This window comes from Oenanthe melanoleuca, chromosome 13, assembly GCF_029582105.1.
Source record: "Oenanthe melanoleuca isolate GR-GAL-2019-014 chromosome 13, OMel1.0, whole genome shotgun sequence".
NCBI classification, from domain to species: Eukaryota; Metazoa; Chordata; class Aves; order Passeriformes; family Muscicapidae; genus Oenanthe; species Oenanthe melanoleuca.
The window spans coordinates 11976020-11987971 of record NC_079347.1 but is presented as its reverse complement, the minus strand read 5'-3'; the positions used below and the strand labels follow the sequence as shown (position 1 = coordinate 11987971).

Here is an 11952-nt window from a genome sequence, read left to right as displayed (position 1 = left end):
AGAGTTTTTGTCTGCTCACTTACATAGGTGTTCCTGGTCCTTCCTTGGTGAGCCTTGGCCAAGTCTTAAGCATGGCCAAGTGACTGCCAGTGTGCATTGCTAAACAGCAATTTCCTCATTTATGAACTGTGAATTCTTTTCTGCACCATCTGGTGATGAGTTTTTTCAGGAGAAAGACAGCAGAGCCTGCATTTGTGTGTCTGTGAGCTGAAAAACCTCTTGAGATCAAAAATCAATGCAGCAGCTCCTATGGAAACATGTTGTCATGGATTGTGTCCTGATTTCAGTGAAAACTACACCCAAATCATAAATTTCTATGTGACTTCACTCTGGCTCCTCCTTTTGTGATGCCTTCCTCCCCAGTGGCAGAGTTTCCATCAAAATCTTGGTAGTTTTATCCACTTCTCAATTTACTTCTCCTTTCCACCACTTGCATTGTGCCACAAGCAAATATAAACTGGATTTTGCAGACTACAAAAAAGGAGGCAGATCTGAAGTGATTTATTGTTAAAAGAACTGAGGTCAGATCTAGACCTACTGCCCATGAGAAGCTGTTAATTCTGTTACTTTGCCAAAACACTGAGCCAGACCCCTCTTAGCTCTGGTAGTCCTGCTCCAGAACTGCTTTTGGAATGCACTTATCTTTGAAATGCAAATACCATGACATTTCAGATGAAATCTCATTGAACAAGTCTACTTTTCAGGGGAAATATTAAGGAACTTAACAACTTCACACTCCAAGAGTGATAAAAACATATTTGTCATTTATACAGAAAAGGGCTGACAGACAAATTCTGTAATTAAGAATACTTCCTTAAATACAGGACACTGAATGAGCAGCAAAAGGGTCAATTAATATTTTTATGAAAACAAGTAAAAGTGACTTTTCTGTTTGTATTTTTAATGCCTGGAGCATGGGCATCCTGTCTCATTCCTGTCTTCAGAGAAGTGCAAACTGCCACATAACTTTGAGAAATAATGGAATGCCTGGGTGAAAAGAATATACAGAAATTAATTTCAAGACTGAAGAAGTAATTTTTTATCATCAGAAAAACTGCCAAGGTCAAAACTTTTATTAACACTTGAATGAGGCTACACCAAATTGCATCAGTGGGAGAGAGGGACTTAGTGAATATTATTTTAAGTGACCTGACTAAAGAATATCCCCTTGCGTGGCTTGATTATGGATTATTAATTATTACTTAAAAATTAAGTAAAGCTTTTTTTTTCTCCATCTTTACTTCTCTGCAAAAATGTACCTTATTATAGATCTATTATAACCCTCCTGCAAGCAGAAGGCAGTATATTTTCCAGTTTAATCAGATATTTTCATTTGCATCTAGCTTCCTCTTGAGAATTACTGACTTCAAAGGATTAAAATTCCTAATTCTGGTCCAACAAGAACTTCTTTATTTTCCAGATGATCAGAATAAGGATAAAATTTTCTCTTTTTGACCTCTACTCCTCCTTTTCTGCATATTTTAGAAAAGTCCTGCCTTACAGATAATTTGGAAACACTTGTCACAATCTCGTTAGTAAAGCCAAATGCTAAATGTCCCAATAGACTAAAAAATCCAATAAAGGACATGGTCTTTAACTCTTAATTTTTGCAGCTGTTGGATAAAGCCAATACATCTGTTTATGGTGATTTTTTCTTTGCTGACAACATGAATTTATCCTCTAAATGCCAATGTTCCTAAGCAGCTGTAAGTGTGCCCCCTTCTACCTCCTTTCAGGAGAGTCATACCCAAATCTTCCATTCAAGAAAACTGGGAATTGCTCCTGTGCAGCCATGCTGCTGCCTACCTGCTGAACTGCTGGTCCAAAATGTCCTGGTTTTTCTTGCTAGGCAGAAGAACATGTCAAGGACTTGGTGAATTTGAAATGAAAATTGCTTGCAGCTCAGCTGGGAATTTATCTGCAGATTTGTCTTTGGCTGTTGACAGACTTCTAGGATTACAAAGACAGAGGCAGAGAGGAGAAACCCTCCTTAATCCACAATGCAAAGCACAGGTGGAAACTATCCAATAAAATAGGGTTTGGGGGGGATGGGTTGGAAAATTCTGTTTCATCAAATTGTGATTGTTTTTGTGTGAACATGCCCACTAGAAAACCTTGCTGGGAAGTTTTTTCAAATGCAGGATGCAGTTTCATACCAAGGCTGGAAGAAGCAAGGACTGACATTCCTTCTGTATTGCAGCCCATCCAAGCCATCCATCAGCCTCATTTCCCAGAGATAAGGGGGCTTAGCTTCCAGAATTTTATTCTGTCCTTATTTTTCCCTTGGAAAGAGACAACCAAAATTGGCATCACTTTGGGCTGGAACCAAAGGCAAAGCTTTGATTTCCATCAAGAAACGCAATTCTTTTGCAGCCATTCCAGTTTGGAGAGGTGCATTAAATTTTTGGGGATTAAACTTTTATGCCAGATCATATAATTCAAAATAAGGAGGGTTTAATTCTACTCTTTGCTCTTCCCAGCTAGAATGCCTCCCAGCAAAGTACCCTGTATTGGAATTTTAGATCAAAACAGTTGCTGTGAATCCAAAGCCTCCATGCTTGCAAACAGAAAGGAGGCCAAAGGAGAAAACTCTTTCAGACACAAGTGAAAGCTGGGAGGGAGTGGAATAAAAGCTACTGCTTTAAAATCCATCCCAGAAGATGAGAGTCAAAGGTGAAGGAGAATTTTCTGCAAAAGAGCTCATGTGTTGACTTGCTCCTCCAAGGGTTCTATCTTTTCGAAACACAGACAGGGCTGCCCTGCAGAGAAGCTGTCCCATACCCAAAAGGCTGATCAGCCCTTCACACCACCCAGGACCTGAGTTTTGAAATCTCCATGGGCAGGAGAGGCTGTTTTGGAGAGCAGCAGAAATAAGCTGCATGCTCCAATGCAGCCACAGGGAGTGAGGGAAGCAATGGCTCTCACCTCGGGCCAGGCTGGCTCCTGGTTTTCCTGCACCTTACAGGGAAAAGTAGCACCAGGTAATGGATAGATCTTCCAGGTCACAACAGGAAAAGGAGAGGCCTCTGGTGGCTGGTCCGGCATGGGCAGAGGTTGCTGCTGAGCTCATTGACTTTAGCCATGGTCCAGATCTCCTACTTGCTCCTGAGAAAAAGTGTTTTCAAGAGGAATTTTCCTCCTTGGAGCTTAAAGGGAGACAAATTATTATATAAAATTGTGACACTGTGTGACCATCAGTCCCTGTTCAGAGCCTCTGCTGAATCCTTTGCTGTTGCCATTTGAATGTCTGTGTTCCTTTTCTGAGGAGCAGTGGACTTTTAGAGCTGCTGTAGGATGAAACAGGGCAAGAGCAAACTTGCTCTTGTATGGAGAAGATCCTGCCAAAATATTTGAATAGAACGAGATGGACCTTTCATGGTGCTCAGAACTCCATTTCAGGTATGCTACAAATAATTTATATGAAGATTTATTAATTTGTGATTATTGTATGGTAGCTGTCTATAGGAAAATGAGAAATAGAAATAAATAAATAGCTTGGAAACTGTGGGTACATTGGTCCCATAGATATCTGGCAAACATTTGTCCCCAGTGATCCAACTTCTCAGTGAGGTGCTTATATCCAGTTGCCAGCTATTGGCTACTCTTAAAAGTTTGTTCTTTGGAGCCCTTTTGCACATGAGCTCTTTTCTTTTTCTTTCTTTTTTTTTTTTTTTTTTAATTTTTTAAATTTTTTTTTTTTTTTTTTTTTTTTTAATTAAGAGTACTTTTTGTATCATCATTGCCATAGATTTTTTTTTTCTCCTTCTTTTTTTTTTTTTTTCTTCCTGCTTATCTTTATTGTGGCCATCAAGCCTGCTGGCAGAAGGCTTGCCCTAGATGTTGAGCAACAGCAGATGCAGCTCTGCCCCTCCAACTGCCACTGTAACTTCTTGGGCAATCCATATAACTCATTCTTAAATACAACATAAATTAAGAAACCAATAAGGGATACTATCTCAGAAAATGACAAGTAACAATAATGTTCAGAGACCTGTTGGGAGGAGCATTGTCTACAACCTACTGATATTAAAAAAAAAAATTAACTGCTGCAAAGTGTTCCACACCTCTCTCTTGTTTTGGCAGTAGTATTTTTGCCACATCCAGTTTTCCAGCAGCATTTCCATTCCCCACCACCACCGTGCACTCACAGTAGTGACTGAACATTTTGAAAGCAAAAATCCCCCAGCACTTACCAAAGAAAAGACGTTTAACAAACGTTTGACATCCAATGGAGTGGGGACAGCAGCGGCACAGGCATGTCCCAGCCCAACCTGCCTTTCCAGGAATGCAGGTTTCCTGTAAAATTGCCCTTTCTGCCTCAGGGCAACACCTCCAGCACCTCTGCTCCTGCCCTCCTCCGTTGTTATTGTGTGCACAGATGAATGGCACAGCCCTGTGTGCTGGGATGTTATTGCTGGATAAAGCTAATAAAACATTTGAGTCACTGCAAGGAAGCTTTCCCATCCCACTACATGCCTGATCCTCAGGGTTACCCGCCTTTGCCTCCTCACCTTTGCAGTGTATGGTGTTATTCTAACCTCTTTCATCTTTGGCTTTTGGCAGTCTTTTCTGCTTTAAATATATAGTTATCTTAAGTTGAGCAAGATGTTTCAGGCTACAATAACTGGCTGATGTTTTAAATTGAAACCTCCTAATATGCATTCAATTTACATGTACTAAGGCTCTCATTCAATCTGAAATACCAACCAAGTATAAAATAATAGTGACACTTGACATTTTCATAGGGATTTACATCTTCAAAGGGCTCTACAATATAAACGAACTCTCTCTGTACTTACGAGGTGGGTAAGCAAACACTGCTAAGATGGAGATTGAATGAGGAGGGGCTGCAGAGCTTGCCCGAGGCCAGACAAGGAACTGGTGTCAGGGCTGGGGTCTGGCTTGCTCTCCTGGTCCCAAACAGCTGGGCAGTTGCTGGCTCTAAAAGCTGCATAACCAACATGGATGATTTATGTGCTCTGCATCCCAAGGAGATGTATGAGAAATGTAGACACTGGTGTTGAATGCTGTCATCCAGTCAAACACACCCACCCTGTCCAGGCTTGGTATCACCCTGAGAAGGATGGTGTGCTGCCATTCCTTATTTTTGAGGTACTCTTACACCAATGACTCAACTTAGCACCCAGACTGGGGACATGGGGCAGATCCTGCTTGTGCAAATCTGCAGGAAAATTGGTAAAGTGGGTAAGGAGTCTGTGCACTGACTGCCTTTAGTAACAGCCTGTTCATCCTTTTGTGAAAGGGTTTCCAGCCTGTTTTCTCATTTGCCAGCATGGGCCAGGTCCCTCTCTTGCAACACTGCTCTGTTTTGGGGAGGAGACGCCTTCCAAGCAGTGCCTGTGCCAGTAGCCTGAATTAGAAACCTGCACTCTGCTTGATGGATGCAGCTATTGTTAACACAAACAAGCGGGTGGATGTTTCATTAATCACAGCCCATAAACCATTTTGACTAACTGAAAAAATATTTCCTCTCTCTTATTCATGCCACAGCTCCTCTGAGCCTTTTAGCCCATTTGTATGGACTAGAGAATGGGTTGCTAGCCGTTATACAGCATGTCCTGCCCTTCCCTTACTTTGTAAACACGAGCAGCTCCATTCCATGACGTGTTTTGATGAGCTGCCAAAAGCCAGCTAATGTACTGTTTGCTGACAAGTATATGTTATTAATCCAAAAGCACTGAGCTTGTGGGTTGTGACTTTTTTTTTTTTTTCCAAAAGAAATATAAAAACTAAATTAAACAAGGGTGTGGATATTCCCCAAATGTAGCTACTGTACCTTCTGTGATGCAGTTGCAAATGTGCAGCTCCTCCAATTTCAGGGAATTATTTAGGGCATTCTACTACTTTAGCACATTTATCTTCTTGCAGAAGTCACACAGGCTTAACTGGGTGTCCTCTTCTGATGATCATTTCCCTCAATGAATTGGAATTTTCAAACAAATACAGGGATAAACCTGTGGCAGCCCTTCCTTGTACACATTGTGCTCCTTTGTGTGGCTCCCTGGAACTAGGCTGTGACAGCAGGGTGGTGGCAGCTGCTGAGAACCCCTGAGCACAACATCCATGTGACCCAGCAGGGATTTCACACACCAAACAATGGGTTTCTTCTGCTGTGTTTTTGACAAGACTCCAGCTTACAGAGTACCATGACTTTTTGGGATGTACTTAGAAGACTGACATAGAGCCCCAGAGTCTTTGGTACCTGGGCAAACCCTTTAACAGGGAGCAGCCCATTAACTGGTTGAAAAGGGGCTTGTAGCTCCCACCACAGCAAGGACCCCATCTCCAGAAATGGCTTGGAGGGAGTTGTGTGGAAGAGGAGGAGGAAGAGGAGAGGGAGACATGCTTTGGGAGCCTTCCCAAGCCAGGCATGTTGGGGTGGTGTCTCTAAGCCACCATGACTCGGGGCTGAGGGCTCTCTGCACCAACAGGTTTGTGCACTGGCACCCCACAACACAGCTCAGTGTGCCCCCAGGGCAGAGCAGTGTCAAGCTTGATGTAAAAGGATGACAACTAAATATGAGCCGTGAAGGCAGAAAACACAGGGGCTTTCATTTCCATGTGCAGGGCACCATTTGCCTTCCAAATTCCAATGACAGCTTTTGAGGCCGTTCTTTCAGGTGACAAATGGTAATAAAGCTCCTATTTACACTGGCTGTTGACTCATCTTAGGTGGAATTATGTACTGAAATAAGTAAATAGCTTCCTATTCAATGTGATCCATATACAGCTATGGGCCACAGTACAATGCAAAGCTCCTGTATAGACAAGACCCCTGTTTGTTGTGTGCTTTTCTAGGTCACTTAGCACTTTGCTTCAAAAACGTGATTTTTAGGACAGAGGCTCCTGGTGTGCATGGTCTTTGCCTTGTGCAGAGTAATTCACCCTTAAAAACTAGCAAAGCTATGATTGCTTTTTAATTTGCATTGTAAACACATTAAAGATGAGCTGAGCAAACCAGGACAACTTAGGATGCCTTTTTACATACCTGAATATGAGGCTCGTATGGTTTATTTTGTTAGTATCCATTTACCTAATGAGTTCTGGGACTGTTAAAAAAAGAATGGAAAAAGGGTCTCAAGATAATTGCATTTCAGATAGCACAATTGCTGAACCATGTGCATGCAGCTTTTCCATAGCTCTGATTTGTGTCTGTCAAACTGGTAGAGGGAGACAGAGCTCATTTTTGGTTTAGGACAGTATTTTTCTGGGGTCTTGGAAGCCATTTTTGGCACATTTAATTAAGTTGAAAATGTGCTATTAAAAGTGCCTTAGAAACAAGACAAAGTCCAAAATCAATTGTCAACAACACAGGAAAAAAAAAAAGTTTAATGTTATTTCTCTTAAAACACTAAGAATTCTCCAAATTTAATGTAAGTGTTTTTTAAATGAACACCTCACTGTGATGGCGCTCAGGATTTTTGAATTGCTCTCGATTTGCAAGGAAGAAATCAGGAAAAATAAGGAAACATGAGATGAAGTGAATTGACAGCCATTGAGGATATTTCAAGGTACACAACATGCTTTTGACCATTTAATTCTCTGATTTTGTGGCTTGGAAAGACATTTCAGTCCAATTCCTCCTGACTTTCCTGTTGGATGAAGCCATCTTTTTCTTTTGAGTCTCAATGGATTGTGGAAAGACAGTGTCCTACCTCAGCTGCATATCCAGGGCATTTTGAGTCCATGTAAAATCCTGGTTGGCTGGTCGTTATTTTGAGAAGCTAAAAAAGATGCAACATTGTGGTTTTCCACATACATGGATAAACTTTTGTACCCAATACTAGAATAATTTATTTTCCATAACTGATAGACACTTAGACTTCCATCTCTGTTGACTTCTTTCTCTAGTATTTCTCTAGTAGATGCTGAAATCACTGCTTTGCAAAAAGCACTGTCCATGGAGCAAGCCAGGTATTGGTGTCACTTTGTGAGGCTCTTTGAGGGACCCAAGATGCCACTGTGAGCTCATAGCTGAGAGGCATAGCAAGCAGAGGAGTCCAGGTCCTCCAGAGCTCTTCCAGGATTATGTCCCACTGCCACTTCTGCAAGAATCTTCCCCATCTCAGCAGTTTGTGTTTCTCTGCAGAGAAGATCATATCTACATGCCTGACACATCATGAATGCACAAAGCATCTCTGCTGGAAGACAATAAACATTATCTTGTGTTGCTGGAGAGTAAAGGAGAAGTAGGGAAAGGTGTAGCAGCAGTGCAAAGTGACCTATAGTCCCTCAGTGGGAGGCATGAAGTTATGTAGCTCATTAAATCTTAAAAAAGCAAGGAGAGAAGCTGCTTCCAATTATCAGGATGAAAATTAATGAAATAAAAACTACAGACAGGCTGCAGAATTATGCAATAAAAAGGGCTTTGCTGGCATTAACAAGGCGATGTGTAATATTTGTGTGGTTCTAGCTCAGCCTTGGCTTGAGCACATGGTGATTCTGAACATAAAATGTATCCAAATTAATGAATTAAAAATCCTTGATAATCCCATACAATTTTCTGTTCATAGTTAAGTATTATTAGTTGGGAAATCTCCTCAGAAAGGGAAAATGAGGTTGTGATCTGTTGTCTGAGAAAATGACCTCTTTGTTAGTGTAAAACAGTCATGTGCTGGGATGACTGGCCAGAGCCATGGAAAGGCCCAACTGCTGTTTTATTTTAGGGAATGAAGGTCCAGCATAGCAAGAACTGCATGAAACAGAGTCCAGAGCAGACCTACAGTTTGGGGTACATGGGACCCAAGCAAAGAGGGTGTGGAAGTGAACATGCATGAGAAAAACTGCCTTTAAGTGCAGAACAGTCTTATTAGAGGCTTCACATCATCCAACAAAGAATATCTTGCTCTGCCTTGGGATCCAAGGAGTGTTGCCATACTAGTCCACATCTAAAATCCATCCAGGGCATTATGCTACAACCAGAGTTCTCAGCCTTCAGCCTTTTACATGCAAAATTCAATAAGCTTGATGCAGAAAATGCTGTTTCCTTGAAAAACCTTGGCCAGTCTTTCCTTTCTGCTTTCATTCTCACAGCTTGTATGAAAGAACACAATTGCCTTTCTAGGCAGCTGCATGAAAATATGTTCCTTTGCCAACTCCTTTCTTTCTGTGATGGTCATGTCTGTCTGCCATGGGATAGATGTAGCACCATAAAAGTGTTCACCAGGGGCTGAGGAGCACACTGGCATGGCCAGCAAGGTACAGAGAAAGCAGTATACCTGAAAACGTGTTAGTGAGATTGCTGTGCCCCTAAATGTAGACTCAGAACATCCAGCAAAGGGAAAATGTTGCAACCTAAGCATTTATATTATTGAAAAAATGGGAAATAATTTGCTCAGACATAAATTAGCTCCTAAAAGACAGATTTACTATGGTATGGAATGTTTTAATGAGAAGAGGAGGTTCCACAACCATGGGATACACTTTGTTTGATATATAAATAACTTTTGGTCAAAATTTTCAACCCTGTGACATTTAGCACTTAGCTGGGGATTTGGAAGGAATTTTGGGAAGAGGGCTGTGTAAATTGGTTTTTCAGTGGAGCTCTGAGTGCTGTGAAGTCTGACGTCAGGTTTAGGCACGGGAGCTGTGCTGGGATGTTGCTGCAGGGCAGGGCAGGGCTGGGGGCTGAGTCTGCAAGGCTCACAGAAGGGATGTTTGTGGAGAGCAGCTCTCCCTCTCTGCCTCCTTCGTGCAATGCCCTAAGTCTGCTTCAGGGGATAAGAGAGATGACAGGAGCACTATTTCTGAAATATTGTTTTTCTTTTGCCTTCTGCTACCCCAAAATCTTGTATTTCACATACTTCTAAATATTTGGGTTGTTATCAATTCTTGATATGAGAATCTACTGCAGGATCCCTAAGGGAAGCTGATAGATCAGTCCCAGTTAAAGCTGATAATCAGACTGGGTGGTGAACCCAGGAAGAGTTGTGATTCAAAAAGAAGGATTTTTCCTATTTCCTATGACTATCAGCAGTGAGCTTAACATCACCTGTAAGAAAATGCCAAGCCATGAGCTGGGTACTTACCTGAGAACATTTTATTTCTGGCCTGCACTTCTGCCAGGAACAATTTCTTTTTTTCTTGCTCTTGAAGGATGACAACAGCAACTCCAAAAACTCTTCCTCCTGGTCTGGTAAAAAGAACCTGTATAGGAAATGGTGGGGGAAAATAGAATTATAATTGTATTGTGTTGTTCTGGTTGGCCATTCACTGACAAAGTATAAACATAACAGAATATCAAGGGATTTGGATTGTAACAATGCAGATTTTAGCACTTGTGACTATGGGTGTTTTGCAGATGTATGAGCTATGGATTTATGGTCTTGCACTGGTTTTCACACCAAGCAGAACTACAATGTTCAGGTCTCTGTCCCAGTTACTGGCTGACTTTGCTGGTGTGACATCCTCAGCACCCAATGAGGACATGGTGTTTTATTCAAAGAAAAATACCTTTAATTGCATCATTCCAGGAGAAATCATAAGCAGCAGAGTGCTGATCCTCCTTTTGCTCTCAGTGCTTTTCCCCAGCTCTTTCCCAGAGGTGCCCTTCCCACTCCTCCAGTGCCCATAAAGAGCAAACAGTGTCAGAAAGAAAGCTGGGAATTGCAAGTGTTTAGGTATTTAGTGGCCAAAAATTGCAGGGAGACATGGAAAAAGCCAGAGACATTTCTGGGACAAGGATTCAAACCACGTGCCTACCACACTGGTTCTGAAGAATACGAATTCTTATTTGGGTGTGTAACATAAGTATTCTCTCTAGGAACCTGAAGAATATTGCAGAGGTTATTTGAAGTTTCCAAACCCATGGAAAAGAGGGAAGCATGTTCATGCAGTTTATTTCATGGATTATGCTCTGTAAGAAACCTAGTGCTAAATCAGGTTTGGAAATGGGCATGCAGTATCCCCCAAAGTATTTTAATTTCAACCACAGCAGTCTTCTGAGTTATCTTAATGCTATGATGAAAAAATATATTTCAACTAATAAGAAAAATAAGAAATCTGGCAACAAAGAGGATACAAAGAATATTCAAGGGGGTTTTTTATACTCCCAAAAGATATGTTCTAGGTATTTTAAGCAGTTTTTCCTTCCTCTTTACATTTTTGCCATGACATTTCAAAGCCAGCAGTTGAAGAATTGCTGCAGATAAAAATATGAACATTTTATTCAAGAGCAATATCCTCAATGGCACAGTATTTGAAGGAGAATGGCAGCATTCAGTTCTAATGTATATAAATTAAAGGAAGGAGAAGCAGAGTATCCTCTTGCCTGTGTTGACTGAATAATTTTTAGTATAGCAGTTTGGGGCAGAAAAAAGAATATTGATGTTTGACCTTGAATTTGTTGTGCTTTTCCACAAGAAAAGGTTATGCTTAAAAAGCATAAATGTCTCATCTTTCTAGGAAAAGCTGTTTTCACCTAATTCATAACATGTTTGTAGTTCTTATGTTGGTAATGAACTGCACTGATTTGGTTGTGTAAGTAATAAATTCACTGACTAAGTTTTGCAAAAATAGCAGCCTGGCCAAATTTGCAAGATTTTGGGAAAGCCACGAAAACCATCAATCTTGGCATTCAAAAGTTTACAAAGCACAACTTTGTTTTACACAAGTGCTGTTGTAATAATTTATAAATTTCATTTAGCATTTCTTTTACTTAATAAGTATATAATTCATACAGGACAGAAATTAAGTTGTACAACACTTGGTTTCAATTTTGAAGTTCCTATTAGGGCATTTTAATGTTCTCCTATTATTGCTGCAGAGCTTTTTCTCTGCTCTTGAGCCTTATCATCCATGTGCTGGCCAGTTTAGATGAAAAGCCACATTGCACGTGCTAAACCTTCATCCTAATGCTACCAAATGAATCAATTCCTGACTTCTGAATCCAACTCTGACTTCTGAACCTACCCTAAGGTGAAGGAAACACGA

The 11952-nt window shown here is 40.9% G+C and overlaps 1 long non-coding RNA gene across 1 annotated transcript; it reads right to left on the bottom strand.

Moving 5' to 3' along the window:
- Positions 1-786: 786 nt before the first annotated feature.
- Positions 787-4319, bottom strand: LOC130258765 (uncharacterized). The gene is made up of 4 exons (XR_008841537.1): positions 4194-4319; positions 2926-3105; positions 1807-1950; positions 787-987 (listed from the first exon to the last, which is right to left on the bottom strand). It is a non-coding gene; the product is annotated as an uncharacterized LOC130258765 (long non-coding RNA).
- Between the last annotated feature and the right edge of the window lie 7633 nt (positions 4320-11952).